Consider the following 12,970-nt stretch of genomic DNA (forward strand, 5'->3'; position numbering starts at 1 on the left):
TGTAATCATTCAATTAGGACAGGGGCAGGTCTGTAGGAGCTGTCAATCATCCTACTACCACCTTCTACCCTGGGTTGGACCACCCGCTGGCTCATACTTGCCAAATTTGGTTTGATAATTTTAAACTTCTACATTAATCTGATCAGTGATTAATCAGTACAGTTAACGCAGAGAAAATGTGTGTGTGTGTGTGTGTTTGTGTGTGTGTGTGTGTGTGTACGTACACATTTAGAGGCTCTACAACTGTAAAAACTGAAACAGAGTGCAAGAGTTTCTGTGAGACACGTAATTTAAATACAGAATTGCCCTAAAGGAAAGTGTCTAAGGTGAAAGGTTGTACATCAGCCGCAGCAGTTCAGATGGTGTCAATTTTCAGCTGGAAAGTTTTCACTGCCAAGCCTGTGAGTTGATAAAAAATTTTTCTTTTAAATGTAAATAATCAAACCATTTCAGCTATCCATATAAACAGTCATCTTTTTAAAGTTTTGCATTCCTTTCAAAAAGTTCTTCCTTTGGACTCTTTGTGAATGGATGGAAAAAAATCCCAGGGAAAATACTTTTCCTGTTACAATTCAAAGCACACACACACACATTTTCAGAACCGCTTGTCCCGTACGGGGTCGCAGGGAACCAGAGCCTACCTGGCAACACAGGGCGTAAGGCCGGAGGGGGAAGGGGACACACCCAGGACGGGACGCCAGTCCGCCGCAAGGCACCCCAAGCGGGACTCGAACCCCAGACCCACTGGAAAGCAGGACTGTGGTCCAACCCACTGCGCCACCACACCCCCCAATTCAAAGCATATGAATTAAAAACCAATTATTACAATGTCAGATTGACTATTAATCAGACACCATGTTATTTCGATTCTGGATCCCACATACCAATGTAATTCAGTAAACAGCCAACTTAGAAACCGAAGCACACAGATTTTCTAAATAGCGGATATATTCATCTGACATCTTTCTCCCAAGCAACTTGCGACGTAAGTGACAATTACTTTAGCATTTACACAGCTGGGTAATTTTTACTCGATCAGTTCAGCATATGTTCCTTGCACAAGGGTGCTACAGCAGGAAGCAGGATTCATACCTAGCTCTTTCAAAAGGAAGGCGGCAGCTCTAACCACTGCGCCACCTGTTGTCCAGTTACTGTGCTGCCTGTTCAATTTGTTAAAAGTGTCAGGGTACCAAAAAGTCAAGTGAGGCCCAGTTGCCAGGGCACCAATCATTCCTGTTAATGTCCTAAACTGTGCTGATCCACTGCGGTCCTCCCCACACTGATGCGTGACTGTGACGTCCATCCCCTTCGCACAGGCTGACAAGAGCTGGGTGAGCTGTCAATGTGAGTCGGGGCATTGGAGAGCAGGAGCAGGCCCTGGGCACAGCAGTAATTGCCTTCAGGATTGATGTGCTCAGTACACAAGCCCCTGCTGAGCGGAGACTCGCCTCACTCTGACAGCTGTTTATTGGCAGTCCCCACTAGGATCAATGGCCTTTTTCCTTTTCCATCAGCAGGCCAGGAAAGGATTTCTGTTTTTGACTAGGGAGGGTGGGACAGAAGGCTGAATAGCAGAAAGCAGAGAATTGGACAAGGTTATGTATAGTAATTGCTCCCAGAATGCAGAATGGAATAATTGACTAAATGGCACATTGCGGGATTTCTCACCCTTTTAATTAGTCCTCAGCAAAGCCCACAACATCATCCAGAGGTAAAGGACTTACAGCAATGTGGTATAGCCAGATGTGTTTCACAGCAAATGAGAGCAAAAGAAATTATTTCATTCTTTTTTTGGGAAATATACATTGAAACAGGGATGTGACGAAGTTCGAATTCGAATTCGAACGTTGTCGAACTTCAAACGTTTTTGGCAGATCCGAAATTCCTCGAATTTTATCAACGCTTTTTCGGCAGATATGAATTTGATGTTAAAAATAGTAGTCAAAGCAATGCAGCTCATTATAAGCTTTATTTTACATGTATATGCGTTGCTGTTCACATGTCTAGGTACACTTGAGAGAAACTGTAATAATGAATGATTGTACAGTACTACATGCGCACACCGTTATATGCAAACACAACTCAATGATTTGCACATGTTTTTGCATATCGATTATGCAGTGAAATGCATTTGGCCTACTTTGTGAAAGTTTGCATACCATGTATGTCATTGTGGTCTTTTGCGTGGCATAAGACAATTTGTGTAAATTTTCATATATGCAGCTTTTTTAGAGTTTCTCAGTGGAAATACTAATACTGATTTAAATGAACGCTTACATTCTTGCTAATATTTAATTTGAGCATAAAGCAATGTTTCTTGAATTGCTGAAAAAGAAAATTACTCCTGTATGTAAAAGAGAAACCAGATAAATATTTCTTGTTATATTTTAATTGATATGTGCATGAGGATTAGAAAAAAAAAAAGGTATTTTCCATTTTAATTTTTATTAAAAACCGCATCAGTATGGATGCAGATTTTGATTAGCTCCGTCACATCCCTACATTGAAACAATCGAACACAGGGTAAATTGAAAACAGGGAGAAACAACAGCAGTTTTATTCTCTGTTTCTCTAAATGATTTTTAGCACCCTCAGATTGTAAACGATTATAGTCAGAATTACAAAAACGTTTTTTTTTGTACACTGCATTAACACTGTTCAACTGCTGTTTGTTTACTGTTACACTGACATTCTGAGTTTTCTGAGTTTCTGGCTTCAGTTGGCGGTGTGCTTTATGCAGGGAGAGCCATTAAGAGCAGTCTGATGAGACTGGCGTATCTGCAGAGCTGGGTGAATTCCCTGGCAGCAGGGGATGTCTGTCCAACCACATATTAATCACTGGTTTGGAAATATGTCTGGAAAGGCATCCTAAATTTAGTGTTGTTGTGTATTGAGTTTTATTATTAAATAAAATCATTACTGATCTTTTGCCAGACTGTTCTTTACTATTTCATTTACACATTAATCCTTATGAGAAGGGGAACACACTGTAGTAGTTTCTCGGTTTTTTTTGCTACACTGTCAAGAGATGGCTGGAGCCTGTCTGTCCTCTCGGTGTTAGTAAAACCAAAGTCTATCTACAGCCAGATGTGGTTGTTCAAACATAAAAACTATTAAAACATAAATCATGTAAGAGCTTTAAAAATTATTTATAGTGATCCATGAAGGTCCATGAACATCTAGTTGAACAGATTGCCACTTTTTCTGATGGAAATAACATCCCTCCTAAAATGGTCAAAAGTTGGTTTTTGGTGTTATGGTGCTATATTACTTTCCACTTATACATGGTGCCATATGAAAAACAATGCCCCAAAAATTCTAGTAAGTAAAAACATTAAAAACTGACCCATATAAATTTGAAGCTTAAACGGCTATACTCTAAAAAATGATTAACTCCAATAACACTACTGTGTCACATGCTGTCATGTGCAGTATTTTGAAAAGATGATCAATCTTTTGATGCTTGACCTCATAGAGTTCTTTGAGTTAATTCTGCCCCATGGGGCACTGGTTAAGGAACAAAACCCTATTCTTTCTCAATACCGCTCTTCAAAGAGCAAGGAGAGGCCTGGTGAAGAAGTCTGGCTGGGCCAGTAACTTGATCTTCCTCTGTTAAACTGCACCGACTACGAGTCGGAGAGGAGATCTACTCACACCATCCTCTTGCATTCCTGAAACCAGAGGCCAAGATGGTCTTGACACATCTGCCAAGCATCGAGACATTTTTTTTCAATCAAATCCAGAAGCTTTCTCACATGAACACACTGGATGACCTCATAAGCAAAACCGCACTATTGAGTTGATGGACATCTGGCACTTACACCTTCACAGATGAACAAGACCCAGTGCCTTCTGCTGTGGAGTACCTTTCTGGGATGGACACGAGAAGATTATTTATTGTGTTTTTAAATGTTGTTTTATGGGTTTGTATATGAAACACTGCGGGTGGTCTTGTGTTCAGCCAGCACAAAGAGATACCACCAAGACTGAAGGAGGGTCAAGAGTCCAACATGGAGTAGAATGCAAAGAACTGAACTGTTGAACTGAACATTTTTTTATTTGAAATTTTAATACAGTCATCTGGAAAAAAAAAATACCAGGGAGAAGTAAGATGTTGCATATTATCGGCAACCTTCTCAAAATCTTTGCTTGAAGTGAAAATCTAATCATCTGACTTTCATCTTCTTTTGAACGGCTGCCTTCTGGCTTTTTTAAGCACTTGCCTTGTGGATAACGCAGTTGTGCTCTGAAGCATTTAATTCATTCTGTTTGTCATATTCATCTACCTTCACAAAAATGTGCACAAATTCCCTAGATTGTAAGTTATTCCCTCAATTCTAAGTGGCCTTCTGGAATCTAAGATCTGCACACAGGGCAGTGTGTATGTAATGCTTATCCAGCATTTAGTATCACACTATTTCTGAGTAGAGCTGCTGCATGTCGTTTTTTTGTTCACTTAAAGCAAGCACACTTTACAAAGAAGAATTCTGAAGATATGTTAATTAGAATAAATAGCAATAATAATGAATAGCGGTGCATGTGTTTAGACTGCTCAGTAAAATGTGGACTTTTTAATCTACAAATATAGGTCACTGTGCATACACTTACGGGGTACTATATACTGCATGTACTGTTGGCTGTAGGGTTTGCTGGTCAGATCACGGCACAGAGAGACCATACAAAATACTCAGGATGTTAATTTTGGAGGGTGTCCATGTGGTACTCTGGAAAAATCAGTTTCTTTCAAATGCAGCAAGGAGAAGTTCCTACAGTACTTGCCATGCTCTTCCAGAAAGAAGCCCCAACCTTCTTCTATGGAGTTCAGATTGTGGGATTTACAATATGATAAAAAAATCTGGATAAATTATATTTACTCATTTAGCCGACACTTTTCTCCAAAGTGACTTACAATGTTAAGGTTACAATTATTTAGCCGTTTATACAGCTGGGTAATTTTACTTGAGCAATTCAGGGTGAGTACCTTGCTTAAGGGTACTACAGCTGGAGGTGGGGAGCAAACCTGCGACCTTTAGATGCAAAGGCAGCAACTGTAATCAGTACACTACCAGCTGTCCTCTAATTTCACCATTAGATATGACTGGAGGCTTTGGAATGTGTGATATAAGAATGCAAAGTATTAACTAATTACAGTACTGCTGCTGTTGTGTTTCACTTCATGTGTCTGACTGAATAACTTTTATAAACACTATGCTCTCTGCAGTGGATCAGTGTCCACCAGGTGGAACCCTACACAAATATGCACTGAGGAAAGCTGGCATAGATTCAGAGATGGGAAACTGCGGCAGTCTCAAGTGTGGAGTTTATTTATAGTGATTATGGTGATACAGCCAGTTCTACCATAATGAAACCATTGTGTTACTGTGAAATATTGTGTCCTGGTAATTGGTGCAATAAAAATAAGAGATTCATTGAGCAAAAAGAAAGTTATGAGCAGAGAACATCAAAAACACTAATCACCACCTACAAAAAATTCTGAAAACTCTGAAATAAAGCAGAAGAATTTGCAAAAAATACCAAAAATAATAACCTACTGCAAATAAACTACTAAGCACATGATGTAATGAAAGAACACTTGTGGCACTTCATTCCTTTCTTTCAAGGTGCTTTATACCATTGAACTTATGTTTCAATGTTATAATCTTTCCTTTACCATCTTCTGTGGGGCTACCAGAGCACTTTACATTCATCATTGTACCCAGCCGTGATTACCTATAGTACCATGGATCAGTTTTAGGCACAAAACACAAAAAAATCCACAGTGCAAGTTAGAATTTTCACAGAGATCTCTTTATTCCCAGATCACAGTGGCAAAAGTAAGCTGCATTCCTCCATGTGTTCCAATTTTCTCCCACAGTCCGAAGATGTAAAAATATCTCTGGGCAACAGTTTCAGGTTAATTGGTGGCTCTAAATAACATGTATTGTATGACTGAGTGTGTGTACCCCCCAGTAAATACACACACACACACACACACACACACACACACACAGTTTCTGAACCACTTGTCCCATACAGGGTCGCGGGGAGCCGGAGCCTAACCCAGCAACACAGGGCGTAAGGCCAGAGGGGGAGGGGACACACCCAGGACGGGACGCCAGTCTGTCGCAAGGCACCCCAAGCGGGACTCGAACCCCAGACCCACCGGAGAGCAGGACCCGGTCCAACCCACTGCGCGACCGCACCCCCCCCAGTAAATAGGCATCCATTATTAAACTCTAAGGAGCCTTCAATCCTGTGCTTTCAGGACTGGCTCTGGACCACCATGACCCTAAACCGGACAAACTGTTAATGACGGAATAAGTGAAAATGAGTAGATGAGTGGGTATTTACTCATTTTATGAAACTACTTGTCCTGGTCAGGATCACGGTGATCCAGAACCTATCACTAAATCACTGCATGTCAGACCAGGAGGAATATATCCTGGACAAAATGACAGCCTATCACTGGGAGGCCACACCCACACACTCAATCACACCCATAAACAAACTATATGTAATTTAAGGTCACCGATTAACCTGAAACACAAGTCTTTGGAGCACCCACAGGGAAACCCAGGGAGAACTTGCAAACTACACAGTCTGAGCCAAAATCAGCACTGCTCACTACTCCACTGTACTGCTCTAGTGAGTATTTAGTCGGTCCAGCTATATTCAAGTCACCTAGTTAAAGTACACATTGTAGCACAATTTATTGTCTTTCAAACATTAAACAAAGACATACGAAAGAGTTCTCCACTGTATCTAAAATGTTGACTACTTTGACTTAATTGATTAAATTCAAATAAAGCTGAATCCTGTCAGAGTTGCAACTCATCAACCACGTACTCTACAAGTTTCGAATAAAAGCTCAGTTTAAACCCAACCTGACAGTTTTTTAGTGGTCGATAATATTTTGACGCAGTGTTTGAGTCTTTCATAAATATCTACAGGTTTCTTTCTCGATTTACTCTTGGCAAGTTTGTAACAATTGCCATCAGGTTGTTCTTTTCAAATGCAGTTTACATTAAAATGTGTGAATTGCCTGTCTCAGAGAGCACATGTATACATTTTAGTGTTTCATAGATTTCATAGGAACAAACACATTTTACAATACTGCCACTCTTCTACATAATCAAACACTGAACAAATCATATGTTCTAGTTATGGCCTACACCCAAATGGTAAAGCCATAACCGAGCCAGACCCATTATTAAGGCTGTGTTTTACATACTTTGAGCCAGTCCGACGAAGCCACAGAAACCTGGAAACGGGAGCTGTAGTTTCAGACCACCAATTACAGCTGTGTGACATTTTGTGACATCATTCCACCAATTACAGCGAGCTGATGATAGGCTACAGCTATATCCCAGGCTTCAGAAAAACTGGATCATCTGCTGAGATAATTTTAGCAAAAAGAGGCATTTTTGGTTCAAATGGACTGACTTAGCAAACAACCATCCTGTCAGAGACTTGTGATCAAGAAACAGCTTCTCTTGTTACTTACTTAAAAAACACATTCATCATATTGTGCTTTTTCTGCAAACCTGTATCATTGCTTTTTAGAAAGTTACCAGACAGGAACTTGCAGAGCTCTTGTTGCTTTAATCCTTTGGTTTTATTGGCTTGGGTAGAAGGAAGAATCACATTCTGTCTGGCTGAACTATCTCTATTTTTCCCTTTGGAATAAAGACAGAAATTCATAGAAAAAAAAAGGATTGCCTTTCTTACGTTATGTAAAGGTAGGAAAACAGTGATGTTGACCTTCCCAGTGGTCTATCCCTTCAAAACTGAAGTGTTTTCTTTATAAACTCCTCTTTAGTTGTGTTTCATCCCAAAATTTTGAAACACGTTCTTTTAAACTCAAATTAGTGAAAAGTCCCCAGACTGACTCTCAGAGTTTTATTTCAGTAAAAATGCCAAGCATGTAATATAGAGTAGAAAAGAGGTGACCTGTCCACATAAGAGCAGAAGCTTGCAGTGATGACTTTATTTTATTTCTTTAACCAGGGTACAGCAACATTCCAAGACTCAGACAAAACAGGAAGCACAACGCTAATGAGTCAGGCAGCTTTGCATAAAACATACGTGAAGAGAAAGTGTAAATGCATGATAACACTGCTCCCTGATTTTCAATGTCACACTGTTAGGTTTTGACCTGTGAAAGCCAATTCTACGCTTGATCCAGAAGGAAGGCCACAAATCATTAATCAGTGTTTCCTAGTAGGTGCCTTCTATCCTGTGGTATGCAGCCACCTTCCAGCATATCTTTTGCGTAAGTAAGGCCACAGCAGATCTTTTCATTTTGTCAATTAACGGCCTTACCATGTTCATCACCTAGCCCTCAGTTCCATGTCTTTCCAATGGAGAGATGGCCTTGTTGACTTTGCCCTTTTCCTGCCACCTTGGACATGCTGACAGCATTTATTCATAACATTTATTCATTTAGCTCACTCTTGCTCCAAAGCAACTTGCAATGCCAAGCTACTTTACAATTATTTACCCATTTATACCGCTGTGGAATTTTACCAAAGCAATTTAGAGTGAATTCCTTGCTCAAGGGTACAGTTGGAACAAAATTTGGGATAAGTTTGTGAAGGTAGGTCCACAGGCATGAACTACTATGCTACCAACTGTCCCCAACACTGCTCATCTTCATGCTGGCTAACTGGTGAGCAGTATCTTTGGTGAGGATATGCTCACAAAGGCCTACTTTTAGAGTTGATTGCACTGCGCAATTTCCTGAACAGCACCACCTCAAAGTCTGCACAAGATGAGGAAATTACAGTTTGGCTTGAGGAATGAATAAAATAAAGAGCAGAGCTGGTAGATGACAAGCTGTGTTCAGAGACAGGGACTGTGTCATGCTTGAGTACGGACTGAAGAACTAAAAAAAATAGCTATGGGCTCTTTTCCCATTTTCTTTTACTGTAAATTATAACTTTAAAATATTACTTGTACAGCAGTTCAAGTAGCAGTTCTTGGAAACAGAAGCACTCATTTGGGACAAAATTTGGGATAGGTTTCATGAATTCCAAGGGTATCTGATGCTTGCAACATTAACGTTGGGCTAACATTCTTTTTTGCAGGAATAGTGTAATATCTCATAGCGTGTGTTAAAGTCAAAACCAGCACAGCTGAACTACCATGGTAAAACATTCATATGTACATGTAAAAAGATAAGATTTTTTTATTTTATTTTCCATCTGCGTTTTAATCGGAATTCCATTCAATGGAAGAGTTTTTTAATCAAACAAAACAGATCGTAGGCAAGTCCACAAACCACCGTTGCCAGTGGAGGAAATTGTGAGCCAGATGTTGGATTGGGCCACCAGAATAAGTTTGAAGGCTCTGCTATGCCAAGCCAATGTATAGGAAACTCACTACTTATAAGCTTGCATTGTATTTGATATTATAAATTTACATATTAAACTGTGAACATATAAGTTTTCATCCATCAGAACTAAAATATGGAAAAGATCTAACAGAATTTCAGACATTGTACAACAGCATTATTCTTGCATATTTCAGCAGGAGTTGAAGCAATTAATAAGTAAGCAGGGTTTCCCTATTATCAGCTGAAAAACATTGTGTAATTGAGTTTTTTTCCATGAAATTTCCTTAGTATCTTCTAAATAGAAATGAATGAGAGGACTTGTAAAAGGTCTTCTTTTCTCATAATTTACACTGAATTTGAAAATACACACACACACACACACAGACACACACACACACACACACACACACACACATTTTCTGAACCAATACTTCAGATTATAATAGCCTGACCAAAAAGTGGTAACAGAAATACATTTAATTGTTTACAGTGTGGCTTTTTATAGTCGGTTGAGCCCCTTTTTAATATTCTGTTTGGGTAAAACTTGTATTATGTTCATATGTTGCCGGCTGGCTTACTTTATTACTTTATAGCTTTTTCACTTTATAGCTAATATAGTTCTTATAGTCCCTAACTGCATAGCTAAGCTTTTATCAATAGGCTTACTTCATATCTGCTGCAATCTTTTACCACTTTGTCTCCTGATCCTTTGTCCAGTCCTTTGTGTCACTGAGAAAAGTGCTCTATCAAAATAAATTTAATTGAACTGAATCACGTACAGTTCTTAATGTGCAGTAAATGTATGACACAACACAAACTGTGTAAAATAGCCAGTGGCCAATCCTTACCAAGGTTTATGAGTTTTCAACCAAAAAGTAGCTAGACAAGCAAATGTAACAAAAAATTATTTGTTTCACATTCAGAAGGGTAGATGTGAGCTACTGTCAGTTGGTTTGGACTGAAGCGATTACCACCAGTCTATCACCCTTTACCTGTAGCTACACAGATGTCACCAGAATGTTACAGACTTTCAGTGCCTGAAATGCTGAGGTTAGAGGGGTAGGAATTAGCATGAATACCACTCATGTCCTGGATAAGCAGGGGGTCCGAGTGCAGAAGCAGTAAAATAACGACTCAACCTTCCTTTAAGTAATGGAAAACCCATGTGGTTTCCCTCCCTCCTCCCAGACTTTGAAAGCAATGCCTAACAGCTGCTCTATACGGATACTTTATGGATGGGTTTCTAATTAAAAGAATGGTGCTGTGCAATTATGGAAGTGACACTTATGCATATGGCGATTTCAAACCATGATTATTTCAAGCCGCCAATCCATGGCGCTAAATTGCCTTTCAGCAATATTCTTCCCCAACGATGTTATTACGATACTTTCAAACCTTCCTTTCCAGTTCCTGAATAGACTTCTTTCTTCCCTGAATAGAAAGTTGTTTCCTCCACATTTTTCCCTCGAAGAAATAGTTTTTTGTTCCTCTCAAAAGGCATAGAATAAGACTTTTCTGCCTTGGTGAACCCTTACTGCTGTGTCTGTCTGCTGAACTGCTCGTAAATGATGTACTCTATCTGCAGCACAGGTAACCAAATACAGATGAAACTTGCTTTTGGAAAATATTGCAGAAGTATTCCCACTTCTTACCCTGCTGTTTTCCATCCAGGCATCTTAAGATCATTGCGAAAATTAACTCTCCGAGAGATATGTGATGTGTTTAAGGTAGTATAAAAAGCATACCATTAATTTTCATCTCACTGAGAATGACAAGATTAACTCTGGACCATAATCTAGTTCATGTGTTTTTCCCAGTTCCATGCCAGAGCAGCCTCTGGAGTGCTCCACTTCAATTTACAGTTATCTGAAGAATCATATCAAGATGTTTTGCATCTGTATTTCAGCTCCTTTAATGAGTGATGACATATCCTAATGTCTCAGGATTAGACAACAATATGCATGTTATATATAGCGTAGTGCCTTTTGTATTGCTCTTGGTCAGTATTTCAGCACATAAGTTTTCAGTTTTCGTAAGGTACATGTCTAGTATACACATGCCCTGGCATTAGACCAACTGCAAGCAAGTGTCTTCAATTGCTGAATGCTGAAAAAGTCTAAAAAAATCAGTGGGTGAAAAACAATAGAGACAGCAGCTGCTCATAAAAACTTAGACTACAGTGTTTGCCACTGTATTTTTTGTACTGTACATTTTTACAAACACACTCTGTAAAAATGAGAAGCTGAGATGGCGTGGTTTTTCTCCTTTTTCCAGACAAGATTCTTAAGCGCGGAAGGAAAATGATTTTCAGTGCCAGAACAAATACATACAGCCTGGTCTTGCTGTTCTTCTCCAGGTAGAACACTAAATGATGTGTGCAGCTTGGATAAATAAATCACACTGAGATTGCAGGAAAATAGTGACGGGAAGTAGAGAAGCATGCAGATCTCCTCATGCAACACCTAACAAAACAGCACTACATATTTCTCCTTTCCAGCTCAAGTGTAATAATGCACACTTTTCAAGTTGTTAATGGGAGCTGTCTTAGAACAATCTTTGCTAAGTCCCACAATTTGTGGGCACCCATTTCTACAGAATTCATTTAATTTTACATCTTTTTAACAATAAGGTGATTTGGAGCAGAAATGGACTGTGACTATTTAGTGTATCGTATACTGTGTTATCCAGACAGTTTGGACAATCCTCATAGCTTGAAAACTGACAGAACTCTGAATATGAATAACTGCATATTAAGAATTCTCATTACGTCCTTAAAAAGAGGGTTAAGTAGATTGGCTACAGCTCCAGTCAAGTGCAAAGCCAGCCCACTTTATAAAGAGTAAGTAAAGGGTTTTGACTAACGGGTGACATTGGACATCTGGCTTGGTCTAAGAACCCCCCCCCCCCCCCCCCCCCCGGATTGATCTGAAAAGGTTATACCCTGCTTGGATGATGTTCCTTCATGTGCTACACATATAGAACACTGAACACTATGAAATGACATAAAGAACTCTTTTCAGCTGAATGGCACGTTATTGTTACACCTACAGTATCACCACTATACTCCCCAGAAGCCGTAAAGTTAAGTTCACATTAATACACCTCTGTTCACTTTACAAGTCGAATGAAGGTTTACAGTAAAATGCTTGCTTAATTCAGAGAAATACAGCTCACACTGAAAGTTTTGTAACAACAAATGTGGCTTCCACCTTTTAACACTAACAGTAATTTAATGTTAGTTTTACCAATTTCACGTTTTTAAATTCCTCTTTTGGGTGAACTATAAGACATTATCATGTCATGACTGTACATTTCTAGATATATGTAACATAAATCATAACTAAGCATTGTTTAGCCTCACAAGACAGGTTATTTATGTCAACAAAATGGTATGTATGTAACATTTGCTTTGTGGTATGGATGGTTTCATTTTTAAGCTCCACTGGCAAGCAGATTAAGCATGTCTTTCTTTAGAAGACTTAGCAAACAGACCAAAGCTCCTTTTTCTGATAATTTATGAACTAAAACAAACCCAAGTTCAGTAAGTAAGCTTCATTTTTTTTAAATTATAATCCAATCTACTTTCTATACTATACTTACTGTGGAAGATGCTGAATTAAAGACTATATAAGAAAT

This window comes from Scleropages formosus, chromosome 3 (genome assembly GCF_900964775.1).
Source record: "Scleropages formosus chromosome 3, fSclFor1.1, whole genome shotgun sequence".
NCBI classification, from domain to species: Eukaryota; Metazoa; Chordata; class Actinopteri; order Osteoglossiformes; family Osteoglossidae; genus Scleropages; species Scleropages formosus.